Raw genomic sequence first — 15456 nt, forward strand, 5'->3', positions numbered from 1 at the left:
GATGGATGGACGGGTGGCACTGGCTCGCTGTTCCTCCGCAGCTGCACGTGTGTTTAATGTAGGCAGGCGGACGGGCAGGCTATCATTTGAATGTGGGGCAACCACATGCACCGGGAGGCAGCGAGGGTGGCGCTCTCGGCCGGCGCGCCGTTTCAATGCTGGAGCACTGTGAAAGATTGTGTCGAACTGAGCCGGCATGCATGCGACACTGGTGCTATGGAGCGGCGCTGACCGCTTCGGGCGGGAAGGGACGGGGGCGCAGGAAAGGATTTTTTCGTGGGCTAGGTTAATCAGACACAGACGTGGGAGCGGCCCGGAAGCCTGCAAAGGCCCCCACCCTCACTTTGTCTTTGGTTTGCGGAAAATAGCGTCCGGACCACCGAACGAACCGATACGGGACCGTGTTGCATATGTCCGGACTGCGTGATCTAGACGGTTGCGGGTGGTTTGAGGGTCGGCATTGGAGATACCTTAAGGGAGAAAAATAAACTAGTTTTATTGAAAGAACATGTTCAAATGGATTATGCATCTATCGAAGCTGAAATCATGTACAAAAGAAAGGGAACCCAGAAAAAAGCAAATGAAACTGATGTTCAACTTTTACTGTAATTGACAACTAAATTCCATAAATTACTTACGATTTTCAAGATGGATCCTGAATAATTGAAGGAATGTTTATAGAATAACTAGCTCCAGGTCACAGAAAACAAGTGCACAAGTTTGTGCAATAAAGGTACGTGAGACTAATGGCTCCAGACCATATATGTGTGCTGTATATGATGTTCGGCAGCTTTATAATTTGTAGTAAACAAGTGTTACCACGAAGATATGCAGGAATTTCAGAAATTGCTAACATATTTCACATCAAGTGCTGTCGTTCTTGTGGGCATGAACTCTGGTTCTAAAAAGATAGCACTCCACCATTATTTTACTGTTTCATGATTCAGTTAAAAGCAAGATCTCCAGGGCATATCATAGATAAGATGAAAACTCATGAGTCTACACAATGGTGAGCAAAAAGGATTGGACCTTGGTGCTTAGATAAGATTCAAGAATTAATTCAATGTTGTGCTTAGATGGTCTGTCCTTCCTTATACAACTTAACTTGGACCTTGGAATAAAAAATATGTCTCTGGATCTTTTTTGTTTGATATGTGTATATATACAAACCTTGGAGGGATTCTTTTAGGCTCCTGCATGCGTTGCTTAGATGCAGAGGCCGGGGGTCATTATCCTTTTCTAAAAAAAAACTTTAAGACTCTTGTTCTCCATCTGACCCACCAGAAATCTGTAATGGTGAAGATAATATTAAGTAACCAATAACATTAATCAAGACAAATAAAAACTATAATTTGCACAAAAGGGGCCACCTTAGATAAGCTCTTTTTTTGTGGGGACCTCAGATAAGCTCTTCAACCATCCTATCAACCTGGCAATCCGACTATGGGCAGCCGCGTCCATGGACACCCGACCCTAATGGGTAGGGTATGAGTCATCGTATTAACCCATGGATAAGTCCGATGGATAACCCGATTAGTCATAGGTAGGGTATGGGCACAAGGTTCTATCCGTGGGTTGCCCGATGGGTCACCCGATTAATACTAGTGATTAAAATATATATTCTATTTTATATGATGTGTAGACGTTTTGCTGAAGATGTGTTAATTAATTTCTTTAGAACAACCCAACGCTGGCAGTAGCATTATTTATTTTAGGGAACGCTGCCGTAGCGATGGAGAGTATGCATGTATGGTTGCTTTGCCATTTGTATTTTCTTGATCGATCCAGAATGATAAGGCCCATCGCTGAGTTATATGTATCATTTTTATTCCAAAAATGGGTCTATTGGGCCTCCAATGGCTGAAGGTCATGGACAAGTTATGTGCTGTGCGTGCATGGCAACGAACTGAGCATGCGAGGAGCTCTTTTAGTACCACCTCGCTTGCTTGAGCGCAGGGTGGGTTGAGCTTCGCTATAAAAGGAGGCGGTTCATTGAAATTTTAAAGTATTCAGGCGGTTCATTGAAATTTTAAAATAAATGAAAATATTAGACCGGATGGGTGCCCTATTGGGTTGGGTGACCCGTCGGGTACGGGCGTGGGTCTCCTTCTCTGCTGAGTGCACCAGTATAATAATCGGGCACTAGAGGATGGGGTGCCACATGGTGGCGCCATTTGAGGCGGGCTTGTGCGCATTATCTTGTGTCAGCGCATTTGGCTGTCATATTTTGTTCTTAGTCTCACTCATTACATCAATATATGGACGTATGCTATAACATTAAGATATATTATTTCCAGATCGAGCAAACATACATATACTATATTATTTGAGTTCAGAACCGTCATAGCCAGTGCTACATCACCCGGGGAGCATAAATGAGTAAGACAATGCATTACAGTTAATCAAAAAATGAAGACAAGCTAACATGAAGTGCTTTAGTTTGGCTAAAGAAAGGGATCTCATGAGGCCACAACTAAGGAAACAAATAAAAAAAACACCTTTCAGAGTCCTCCAGAGGCCTCGTATAATCCATTTTCACATCAGAAACAACATGATGCATTTCATAAAAAAATCTCTTGATCTTTATCTTGATGTACCCAACACAATTGCTATATGGATTTTAGTCAGCTGCACTCCCCACTACTTCTGAACTTCCCCTTTCACACACCGAGCAGCGACTGATGCAAGTTGATCTAACCGAAAACAACGTATAATCGCCTAGTGATGCACTGGACCTGAAAGGCAACTTGCCTAGCATGCACATGGAAAGTGGAATTAGTAATAAAAGAACATACTCCCTCTGTTCCATAATAGTGTGCAATGTTGTGTATGTTGCTGAAACTCACACATCAAAGACAATCTGAATAATAAGTTATGGTTAAAACAAGCAATTGTTGAAGTTAAGTGTGAGTAGATAGGAAGTCACAATTAATTCATGACCATCGAGCTGAAAATGACACCGATAAAGCTAACTCGCCATGAAGAGAAACAACTAATGTGAACCCGAGGTTGTAAAACAAATACTCCTAACCAAATGACCATGCTTCATGATGGCAATATAGTACCATGAAAGTGGAATAAGGTGAAATTGTGTAAGCTACTAAGGGCATAGGCAAAGCTCACACTCCAGCTTATACTGCATGGGAAATTGTACCATCACACTAACTATATGATGGGAAACAGTGTCTTCCCATGGTCATGCACAATGCAACAGCCTAATCATGTTCCTGACCTGAAATCAATCAAGCCGCAGGTAATACGTAGCAAAATCACAAAGGATAATTATATTCTAGGAAGTGCAAATAAGTTGTGTTCTTCACTGAACTGGAGCCACTCAAGCCACAAGTAGCACATTACCAATTGCAAAAGCACCAAAGAGGTGGTCGATTTACTCACCTTGATTGGGACGATGAACCCTTCTCGGCATCAGTGATCAAGATGTATCAGGTTAGGATAAAATCAGATTTTCACAAAATTAAATAAAACAAACACAGTAAGAAGGAAATCGTAAGAATTCAAGCCTATCAGACAATCAGGTAATTATGTTGGCATGTCAACAATAAGACAGAACAAAACCTACAATCCTAAAAAAAATCCTTCTAAAAAATGTGATACGTTAGATAAGGGAGTAAATAAAATGTAATGTGAATCAACATCCAGTAAATTCAGAGAAGCAATGAAGCAATGATGAACAATAAATTTTATCTGCAAAATTCATGTTGAAACACCTATACTTTCCCCAAGAGCAAGGAAAGCTAGAGTGCATATCACACACACATTAGCTAGCAAATTACTTCGATTGAATCCGTTCCTTTGCATTTATGGCATAAAGGCATCTAGAGAAAAAAAACTTGATGATGTTAGTTTACCATGGCAACCTCATCAAATCCATCTAGCCGATTAAGAAGCTTCATCAGCATCCCTGGAAATTAAGTTTAAGACCAATTAACTCTGCAAAAGAAAGTCAGAGCAAAACTTACTTGGTGATTGCTGCCTTGTTCCCCTTCTGGTCAGGAATCTTGTGTTGTAAACCTGTGGAAAATGCATAGAGGTAAAGGTTCACAGAAATCACCCAATCCAAAGGGAACAAATAGTACATGCCTTGTTCTAGCCCCTAATAATGTATCGATAGTTTAATAGTACTATTTCTGGCCACCGAAACAAAGGTAAACTAATTCGCCATAGAGCAGATCAACTCGGTCATGTGCGGATTGACCACAACTGTACTTCAGAGATGGCCCGCTACAACAGAGTCATCCATTCAACTTACAATTTCATAATAAATAACCATGAAACGATCTAGCCGCCAACGAAGAAAGAAACAATCATTTATTTGATTCAAAAAACGTCAAGGATCTTGTTCGCATCGACCAGAACAACGAGGATGTAATACCCATGGAATGAAAATACTAAGTACCAAGTAAGTGAACCCCAAACATCGGGATGGTTCTCTACAAAGGAGAGAGCATCAGCACAATCATGTTGGACCTTCAATTGCATGTACAATGAGAAGAGCATTATGGTTATACAAATCAGGAACTTCCAAAAATAGGAAAATAAATCTTACATCAATTTCTTGTCAGATTCTGAAGACCACCCTAAATCAGACGAAGAAATCAATTTCTTGGAATACTGCTCCCCTAGTGTCCAACCACCTTTCAGCAATTCATCAAATGCAATTAGAGAAGTTCAGAAGTATATTACTCCATCCGTCCCATAATATAAGAGCGTCTTTTATACTAGTGTAGTGTAAAAAACACTCTTATATTACGGGACGGATGGAGTATGTAATAGTTGGACCAGCAATGGTGAGGATAAAAGGTTGTGTAGGCACTATTAGCAATCATCTGAGAAAAAAGAACTTTGTCTAACCAGTTTAGACAGGCAAAATAACACACTTTACATGCTACAGACTTTGCAATGGCACTACTGACCCTATCGTCATACTTGTCTAGAAACAGAGTATAGCCTCTACTTTTAAACATTCAGTAGACAAGGGAGGTTAGAAGAGACTGAGGGATTCCATATGTAGTTGGCCTTTTTCAGAGATTTCTGTGATAATGTGAAATAGTGCAAGAGAAAAGGGTTCTTGGAATGGTTTCAGTAACAGAGTTGAATGGTTCGGTATATGTTTCTTCATATATGCACATATCCCCGCTCTTAGAAGCTACCATAAGGCACATTTCAGACAGTTAGTGTATACGTACTATATTGCTTACTCTTGAGATTGGATTTTGTGTTAACTATAGAATCTTGAAAAAAGAAATACTGGGCTGATTAGATATAATAAGATTCAAAATAGAAAATAAATGATGTATAGCAAATGACCATTTTTGAATCAAGCGCTAGAAGTTACCATCATACCTTGCTTAGCCCAAACTGCGGCAAAGTGGATGATCAAATAGAGTAGCAGTATCAGCCTTGTTGATGCTTGCTTTCTTCAGATTGTAGTTCTTCACTCTGCCTGCACTTGGTAGTAAATACAGACTTAGTGGATATGGTAAGCTCTACAATGTGTTGCAGTATACACCATCCCTCACATCATCTACCAAGTCTGGAGCTCGCCTTTCACTCTAGTGATTAGAACATGCCATATGCGAAATCACGGTGGCCGGTGCATGGGTTATGTCCGAGGTGTTGGCCTGTGTTTTTTGTGGTAGCTGCGATTTAGCAGTCATCTCCCCGAGAGCTCCCCTGTCTCTTTATCCTCCCTTCTCATATGCCATCGGGGATTTGCGGAGCATGAGGGATAGGGGAACAAGTGAGTATCTTAAGCAGCGATGGGGGCGGGGAAGGTGAGATGGAGGCTGGAACTCGCTGCTGTTGTTGCCCGCCACGGCGCTGGTTCTGCACCACCGCGGCAGCGAGGTTCCAGGTGTGCCACGCCCTGGTTGGACCCAGCGATGCGGCTAGCCTACATCCTCCATCGAGCTGCAGCCGTCGTTGTTGGGTGCAGATCGGCTGCTGCTGATGCGGATTCAGCATCGTCATCGCCGGAATAGGTGCGGGGTGGGACGGCGGCTGCCGCGTCCGTGGTCTCCCCATCCATGGCCGGAACCATGGAACAGATGAGCTAGAGTTTCGGGCTCCATCAAGGAGGGAGGAAGGTAGGGGCGTAGGGAGAGAGGAGAGCGGGGTAGGATTGGGCTGGGGGAGACGAAGGTCGCCGGCGGGGGTTGGGTTGGGGGCGAGGGAGGCCGGCATCTGGGTCGATGCGGCGTTGCCTTCGTGGGGAAGGATCCCAGGGATACGTTGCCCACGACCTGAACAGAACAGTGCCTACCAGCCCCGCGACGAATGGGAATCTCTCTCCCCATGATGACGTGGCTATCGTGAGTATTCGTCCTTGATGCACACCTTAATGTTTTTAATGAGTTTAAGATAGCTCGACCCGACTGCCAGGTTGAATCCTACTCCAAGGACGATCTCCAGTGTAGTACTAGGCAACAAGTTTTTGGGCATGCTGATTTAATGCAACGGCATCAGGAGAGGATAAATGTATATCCTGCAAGACGTGTCAATCCAAAAATACAGTGTAACTATAATATGATATTAATACGATCTAGCCTTGCAAGAATTAGAACTGTCGTAACTGTAGGTTCATCTAACAATTTCACAATGGCATAATGAACTGGAATTATAAGTTAAACATGCAAACATAGCAACACCAATCCATCGTCAATTCCACTCATATGCTTTAATCATAGTGAACTGACATTCATAGTGAACCAGAATCTTATCCGTGGGTCTGTCAGGTATTAATGAAGGGCAAGCCAAATCTCTGAACCAAGAGAAATTAGTAACGTTAACATGCTGCTCATATGCTTTTTTTTGGCGTGAACCTGGCATGCCCCTCAACATTAGCCAGGTTCATTAGTGCGGTGAACGAGAACCAAGAGATATTTTTGGCAAAAAAGTATTAAAATTAGTATAAAGTTGGTTCATCTATTTTAAAACGGAGGGAGTATATACGATATGTGACACGCGACCTGTGCAAGACATAATTAGAAACCATACAGATTTAGAAAACGAGGCAATCCAATGGTCTGGATGACTTGCCATGTATGAATCGAATCCTTCATGTGCATAGCCGTTGCTCTATGTACTTACAGCGGTGTGGGGAAACAACTACGTAATAAATATAATTCATAATGATCTTCTTCGCCTGTTATGTTGCCAAATCGATGAGGATATCCGCACATGTTCCTTGGTTGCCCCTTTGCCCGGGAGGTCTGGTACAATACCCTTTTGCCGCTGCGTCTCATCGCTACACGCCTGATGGCACGCTCCTCCTTGCTGAGTGGTGGTCACAGCTTACTGCCCCGGTGTCTGTCGGCGTCCTGGTACGTACGGGGGTTTTTTAAACTTGTCTGTCTGCAGTTCATGATGTGGCTCCATCAACAGGTCTGTGCGATCCATCTTCACCAGCATACATTTAAAACCCTCACGACGTGGATGACGCAAAACCTTCTCAAGGGCGGCCTTACTAGGCTGGCTCGCGAGGGACGAAGAGATCAAGGTGAGGGGCACCTCGCGAGGTTCCTGTGACGTAAGCCATGACGACCAAGACCAGGCGGGCGCCAACGCGCGCAGTGTCCTCGTTTTCCTTTTGGTGCTAAAGCGGCAGGCGCATGCGAGGAGTTCCGAGGCATCAGACAAAGGTTTTCATATCGGTTCAACAAGACCAAAACCAACAGGACAGTAGGACGGAGGTCATCGTGGAGCCCAGGCCGGCGTCACCACCAGAGCCTTTGGCAGACGAAGACCACCTTCTGTCGGAATAACTTATACTAGTTGTCTCCCTTCAAATTTGGCTGTTGTTGGATCTCTTCCCGCCTACATTTGGAAGAGGATCATGGCCTCTATAAATAGGACTAGCCACCACAGTAGGAGGCAACAGATCTGGGAGCCAACTCATCTTGGATTGGATCCATTCCATCCTCAACCACACAAGCTCATCGAGCCCAAGAACACCTCTTCTCAGGAGGCTGTTCTTCCCTTGTACTTGTTCATCCTCAGCCCAAGAGGCAATCCATAACACCACACTGAAGTAGGGTATTACACCACATCAGTGGCCCGAACCAGTATAAACCCTGTGTTCTTTGTTCTTCGGGTTCGGCGAGTTAGGTTCTGAGATCGTTGCGAGAGCGTGAGCTGGGGGGAAAGATCTTCATGCGCGCCCCAGTGTTCGAACCTTAAGAGTTTTGCCAGAACCCAAAATCCGACATTTGGCGTGCCAGATAGGGGTGCGCTGAAGCTTTCCTTCCGTCGATCCACGTTCCGTGACTCCACCACGTCCATGTCAGACGCTCGCCGAGCTCGCGCCGAGCCGCCCTGGTCGCTCGCGTCGCCCAGAAGGCGCCCGTTGGCGGACCTCCCCGCCGTTCTCCATCACCTGTTGCCAACGCCGCTACGGCTCGGCAGCAAACGAGCAGCAAGCATCATCACTGCACCCCTCCGTGCGGCGGGATGGCCGCACCGCCACCCCGTCGCTGACTCCGGCCGGCTCATCGTTCCACGCTCGTTGCGCGCCCACGGACACGCAGGCCACGCTGCTCATGGCACGCGAGCTCCTGCGCTACTGCCCGGTCGACGACTTCTACGAGGACTGGTTGGACCGCATCGCTGAGCTCGTCAGCGCTGCTGGGGCTATCCTGCACCATCCCTTTCGCTGCCTCGCCCGCCTCCGGCCGCGGGAGACGTAGCTCACGGGGCACCTCCGTCACCCCTGCATCAAGACGGCGCCCTCGCGCCGAGACGCGCGGCACATGGAACACCCTGCCTCCTCCGCACCAAGAAGGCGTCCTCGCCCCGAAACGCGTGGTCCCACGGCGCGATCCGCCACACCGCGTGCCCATGCACGAAGAAAGAAGCTGCCAAGAAGTTCCCCGACCGTAGGAAAACGCTCCTGCACTCCCTGCACCACCACGTCAAGATCGCATGCCGCCTGCAGTGGCGGTGCGTGGGTACCAAGACCAAGCTCGTCCACCATGACGGGCTCCGGTGACCACAGCAGGCTGCCGAGCCTTCACTTTCGAGCTGTGCACCGTCGTTTGGCCACGCAAGTTCAAGCCGGATCTGCCTCCGTGCTATGACGGCACCCCCGACCCCGCGGAGTTCCTGCAGCTCTACGAGCTGAGCATCGAGGCGGCCAACGGCGACGAAAGAGTCATGGCGAACTGGTTTCCCATGGCTCTCCAGGATGGCGCTCGCTCGTGCCTCCTGAACCTGCCCGCGGGATGAATCTCCTTCTGGGGTGAGATGCGCGACCGCTTCATCGCCAATTTTCAGGGCACTCGCGACCGCCCTCCGGCCGTGGGTGACCTGCGCCGCATCAAGCAACAGCAGGGAGATACCCTGCAGAAGTACATCCAGCTTCAATAGCGTTCGCCTCAAGATCCCCAAGGTGACGAATGAGGCCATCATCTCAGCATTTTCCGATGGCGTGCGCGACGTCAGGATGAAGGAGGAGCTCGTCATCCACGAGGAGCTCTGCATGGCTCTGGAGCTGTTTAACATGGCGACCAAGTGCGCAAGAGCTGAGGAAGGGCGCCTTTCCCTTCTCGAGCTCCCTGCTGTTGACCCAGAAGAGAAGAAAGCCAAGGTTAAGGACGTGAAGTGCAAGGGAGTAGCCATGCTCGTGGCGGAGCCGGACAGAAAGCGCGGCCGGGACCACCCCGAGTCGTCCAAAAGCAGCCGTCCGTTCTGCGCCTTCCACGACGTACAAAACCACATCACCAACGATTGTCAAGAGCTCAGGGCCATCTGAGATGAATGTTTCAGTCGACGCCCCGAGCGCAACGACCAGGGCTACGACCAAGGAGGAGGACGAAGTGGAGGATGCCGGGACGACCGCGGCCCCCACCAGGAGTGGCGCGACCGACTTCGTGAGGACCACTGGCAGGAGTAGCCTTGTGAGGGCGCCTGGCGCGACCAGCCTCGCGAGGACCGTCCTCAGGGCAATCCCGACCTCCCTCCTCTACCGCCACCACCAAAAAGGAACGACGACCATCATCAGGACGAGGGGGCTGGGGGCTTCCAGGAGCCGCGCGCTATCGCTTGCATCTTGGACGGTGCTCAGGCCCCGGCTTCCCAGCGCATCTTCAAGCAGTTTGCTCGTGAGGTGAATGCGGTCCTCCCCAGGCTCGAGGCCATGCGCCCGCTCAGGTGGTCCAAGTACGCCATCACCTTTAGCTCGGCGGACCAGCTCAAATGCGCAACAACCGCCGGCGTCCTCCCGATGCTTTGTTCACCCGTCATCAGCAATGTCCAAGTCACTAAGACCATCATCGACGGCGGCGCGGCGCTCAGTGTCCTGTCCTTCGAGACATTCGACAACCTTCTAGTGCCCTACGATCGGCTACAGCCTACCAAGCCCTTCTCAGGAATGACCGACGGCTCCACCACCCCGATAGGGCAAGTCTGCCTCCCTGTCATTGATGACCCACAAGTATAGGGGATCTATCGTAGTCCTTTCGATAAGTAAGAGTGTCGAACCCAACGAGGAGCAGAAGGAAATGATAAGCGGTTTCCAGCAAGGTATTCTCTGCAAGTACTGAAATAAGTGGTAACAGATAGTTTTGTGATAGGATAATTTGTAACGAGCAACAAGTAACAAAAGTAAACAAAGTGCGGCAAGGTGGCCCAATCCTTTTGTAGCAAAGGACAAGTCTGGACAAACTCTTATATGATGTAAAGCGCTCCCGAGGACACATGGGAATATCGTCAAGCTAGTTTTCATCACGTTCATATGATTCACGTTCGGTACTTTGATAATTTGGTATGTGGGTGGACCGGTACTTGGGTGCTGCCCTTACTTGGACAAGCATCCCACTTATGATTAACCTCTATTGCAAGCATCCACAACTACAACAAAAGTATTAAGGTAAACCTAACCATAGCATGAAACATATGGATCCAAATCAGCCCCTTACAAAGCAACGCATAAACTAGGGTTTAAGCTTCTGTCACTCTAGCAACCCATCATCTACTTATTACTCCCCAATGCCTTCCTCTAGGCCCAAACAATGGTGAAGTGTCATGTAGTCGACGTTCACATAACACCATTAGAGGAGAGACAACATACATCTTATCAAAATATCGAACGAATACCAAATTCACATGACTACTAATAGCAAGATTTCTCCCATGTCCTCAGGAACAAAAGTAACTACTCACAAAGCATAAACATGTTCATAATCAAAGGGGTATTAATATTCATATAGGATCTGAACATATGATCTTCCACCAATTAAACCAACTAGCATCAACTACAAGGAGTAATTAACACTACTAGCAACCTACTAGCACCAATCCCGGACTTGGAGACAAGAATTGGATACAAGAGATGAACTAGGGTTTTGAGATGAGATGGTGCTGATGAAGATGTTGATGGAGATTGCCCACTCCCGATGAGAGGAGCATTGGTGATGACGATGGTGATGATTTCCCCCTCCGGGAGGGAAGTTTCCCCGGCAGGACAGCTCCGCCAGAGCCCTAGATTGGTTCCGCCAAGATTCCACCTCGTGGCGGTGGAGTTTCGTCCGAGAAGATGGCTTATGATTTTTTCCCATCGAAAGACTCCATATAGCAGAAGATGGCCATCGGAGGGCCACCAGGGGGCCCACGAGGTAGGGGGTGGGCCCAGGGGGGTAGGGCGCGCCCCCACCCTCGTGGGCAGGGTGTGCCCCCTTGGTGAGTTTCTTCCACTGTGTATTTTTTATATATTTGGAAAACATCTTCGGTGAAGTTTCAGGACTTTTGGAGCTGTGCAGAATAGGTCTCTAATATTTTCTCCTTTTCCAGCCCAGAATCCCAGCTGCCGGCATTCTCCCTCTTTATGTAAACCTTGTAAAATAAGAGAGAATAGGTATAAGTATTGTGACATAATGTGTAATAACAACCCATAATGCAATAAATATCGATATAAAAGCATGATGCAAAATGGACGTATCAACTCCCCCAAAGCTTAGACCTCGCTTGTCCTCAAGCGAAAAGATGAAATCAAAAAATATGTCCACATGTTTAGAGATAGAGGTGTCGATAAAAATAAAATACGGACATGAGGGCATCATGATCATTCTTAGAACATCAACTTATATAATTCTTGTCATATAATCTCTTATTCTAGAGTAATAATTCAATCACAATATCAAGTATGAATCGTAAACTTCATTGAAAACTAGCAAACTACAATCTCAGTCATTGAAGCAATTGCAATTTATCATAACATAGGAAAGAGTCAATGTATAAGAGCTTTTCAGCAAGTCCACATACTCAACTATCATATAATCTTTCACAATTGCTGACACTCACGCAATACTTATGGGTATGGAGTTTCAATCGGACACAGGGAAAGATAGGGGCTTATAGCTTTGCCTCCCAACGTTTTACCTCAAGGGTAATGTCAACAATAATAGTTCATGAAAACTCACATCCAATTAGCCATATATACCAGGATCTTTCCAACATATTGTGCTTGCCAAAGGATAAAATGTAAAAAGGAAGGGTGAAGATCACCATGACTCTTATGCAAGGTAGGAGATAAAAGTAAAAGATAGGCCCTTCGCAGAGGGAAACAGAGGTTGTCATGCGCTTTTATGGTTGGATGCACAAAATCTTAACGCGAAAGAACATCACTTTATATTGCCACTTGTGATATGGACCTTTATTATGCAGTCTATCGCTTTTATTACTTCCATATCACATGATCGTATAAAGCTTATTTCCTCCACACCAATCAATCATACATATTTAGAAAGCATTTTTTATTGCTTGCACCGATGACAACTTACTTGAAGGATCTTATTCAATCCATAGGTAGGTATGGTGGACTCTCATGGCAAAACTGGTTTAATGGTATTTGGAAGCACAAGTAGTATATCTACTTGGTGCAATGAATTTGGCTAGCATGAGGGGGAAAGGCAAGCTCATCATGTTGGAAGATCCAAGACAATATAATTCATCTCGGATGTAAGAAAACATAACCCATTATGTTGTCTTCCTTGTCCAATGTCAACTCTTTAGCATGTCATATTTTAGTGAGTGCTCACAATCATAAAAGATGTCCAAGATAGTATATTTATATGTGAATACCCCTCTTTCTTTATTACTTCCTATTAATTGCAACGATGACCAAAACTGTGTTTGTCAACCCTCAACAACTTTGTGAGCTCATTACTCTCCATAAGACTCACATGATCTCTTTGTTTCTTTTTATTTATTTTTTCTTTTATTCACTTAGGATCATGGCAAAATAATCAAGCTCTTGACTCAACACTAATCTTTATTATATAGCTCACGGACTCGATTACATAGAAGGATAATAAAGCAAAACTCACAACTAGATCATACTAAGAACTTTTATTCTACTAGATCAAGATATAACCAAAAGGATCGAACTAAGAAAAACGGTAAAGATAAAAGTGATGGTGATACGATACCGGGGCACTCCCCCAAGCTTGGCAGTTGCCAAGTGGAGTGCCCATACCCATGTGATTATGTCTCCTTTGTTGGTGAAGAAGGTGGGGTTGTCGATGATGGATAGTCGCACATCGAGCGTAGGAGGTCTTCTAACTTGCGGATAATGCCCTTGAGTGCGATGATATGCTCCTTCAACAAAATATTTTCACGTGTGAGATACTTATTTTGTATACGAGCTAACTCAATCATCTTGAAAGCTTCGATCTCTGTTGGGGTGAGAAGATTGTGATCAAGTTGAAGGGTGTCTTCTGTTGTCGGAACTTGGTCCTCCATGGCCTTCTTGATCCCTTCATCCTTGTTGACCTCCATGGGTTCTTCTCTCTTCAACTCTATCTTCATTAGCCAAGCATCGTTGCCCTCATGGTTGGAGGAGGAGGGAGACGACATAATGCCAGGCCTTGACAACCCTGACAGAAAACAGCTCGAAACAAAGACAAGAGATTTTTGCGTGATACGGGAGTCAAAACCTCCGGGAGATTATATAATGAATTTTTACCGACCAAAATACGTGTCGTGTACGAAAACGGAGTCCGGAGAGCACACGAGGTACCCACGAGGTAGGGGGACGCGCCCAGTAGGGTAGCGCGCGCCCTTCACCCTCGTGGAGCCCTCGTGTCCTTCCCGGACTGCTGCTTATTTTTCTATTTTTCTAAATATTCCAAAACGGAGAAATATTGCCTTAAAAACTGTTTTGGAGTCAGTTTACTTACCGTACCACATACCTATTCCTTTTCGGAGTCTGAAACATTCCGGAAAGTGTCCCTTATGTATTCCTCCGGGGTTACGGTTTCAATAACATTGGTTTCAACATTTATGGGATTACCGGAGATATAATGTTTGATTCTTTGACCGCTCACCACCTTCAGATTTGTGCCTTAGAAGTTGTTGATTTTTATGGCACCGGAACGGTAGACCTCCTCGATAATGTAAGAACCTTCCCATTTAGAGAGAAGTTTTCCTGCAAAAAATCTTAAACGACAGTTGTATAGCGATACATAATCACCTACATTAAACTCACGCTTTTGTATCCTTTTGTCATGCCATCTTTTAACTTTTTCTTTAAACAACTTGGCATTTTCATAGGCTTGGGTTCTCCATTCATCAAGTGAGCTAATATCAAATAACCTCTTCTCACCGGCAAGTTTAAAATCATAATTAAGTTCTTTAATAGCCCAATAAGCCTTGTGTTTTAGTTCGAGAGGTAAGTGACATGCTTTTCCATAGACCATTTTATACGGAGACATGCCCATAGGATTTTTATATTCAGTTCTATAGGCCCATAATGCATCATCTAGTTTCTTGGACCAATTCTTTCTAGACCTATTAATAGTCTTTTGCAAAATTAATTTGAGTTCTCTATTACACAATTCTACTTGACCACTAGACTGAGGGTGATAAGGAGATGCAATTCTATGATTAACATCATATTTAGCAAGCATTTTACGGAAAGCACCATGAATAAAATGTGAACCACCATCAGTCATTAAATATCCAGGGACTCCAAATCTTGGAAAAAAACTTCTTTAAGCATTTTAATAGAAGTGTTATGATCAGCACTACTAGTTGGAATAGCTTCTACCCACTTAGTAACATAATCAACAGCAACTAAAATATGTGTATATCCATTAGAGGAAGGAAAGGGTCCCATATAATCAAAGCCCCAAACATCAAATGGTTCAATAACAAGTGAATAATTCATAGACATTTCTTGACGTCTACTAATATTACTAATTCTTTTACATTCATCACAAGATAAGAAAGCTTACGGGCATCCTTGAAGAGAGTAGGCCAATAAAAACCAGATTGGAGTGCCTTATGTGCAATTCTATCTCCAGCATGGTGTCCTCCATAAGCTTCGGAGTGACACTTGCATAGGATATGTTCCTGTTCATGCTCAGGTACACAACGTCTAATAATACCATCTACTCCTTCTTTATAAAGATGTGGGTCATCCCAAAAGTAATGCCTCAAATC

General features: G+C 45.3%; 1 long non-coding RNA gene across 1 annotated transcript; it reads right to left on the reverse strand.

Annotated features, from left to right (window-relative positions):
* Positions 1-3920: 3920 nt before the first annotated feature.
* LOC119298400 lies at positions 3921-6148 on the reverse strand. The gene is made up of 3 exons (XR_005145850.1): positions 5365-6148; positions 4568-4655; positions 3921-4032 (listed from the first exon to the last, which is right to left on the reverse strand). It is a non-coding gene; the product is annotated as an uncharacterized LOC119298400 (long non-coding RNA).
* Positions 6149-15456: the final 9308 nt, after the last annotated feature.

Source organism: Triticum dicoccoides, chromosome 5A (assembly GCF_002162155.2).
Source record: "Triticum dicoccoides isolate Atlit2015 ecotype Zavitan chromosome 5A, WEW_v2.0, whole genome shotgun sequence".
In the NCBI taxonomy this organism is placed as follows: domain Eukaryota; kingdom Viridiplantae; phylum Streptophyta; class Magnoliopsida; order Poales; family Poaceae; genus Triticum; species Triticum dicoccoides.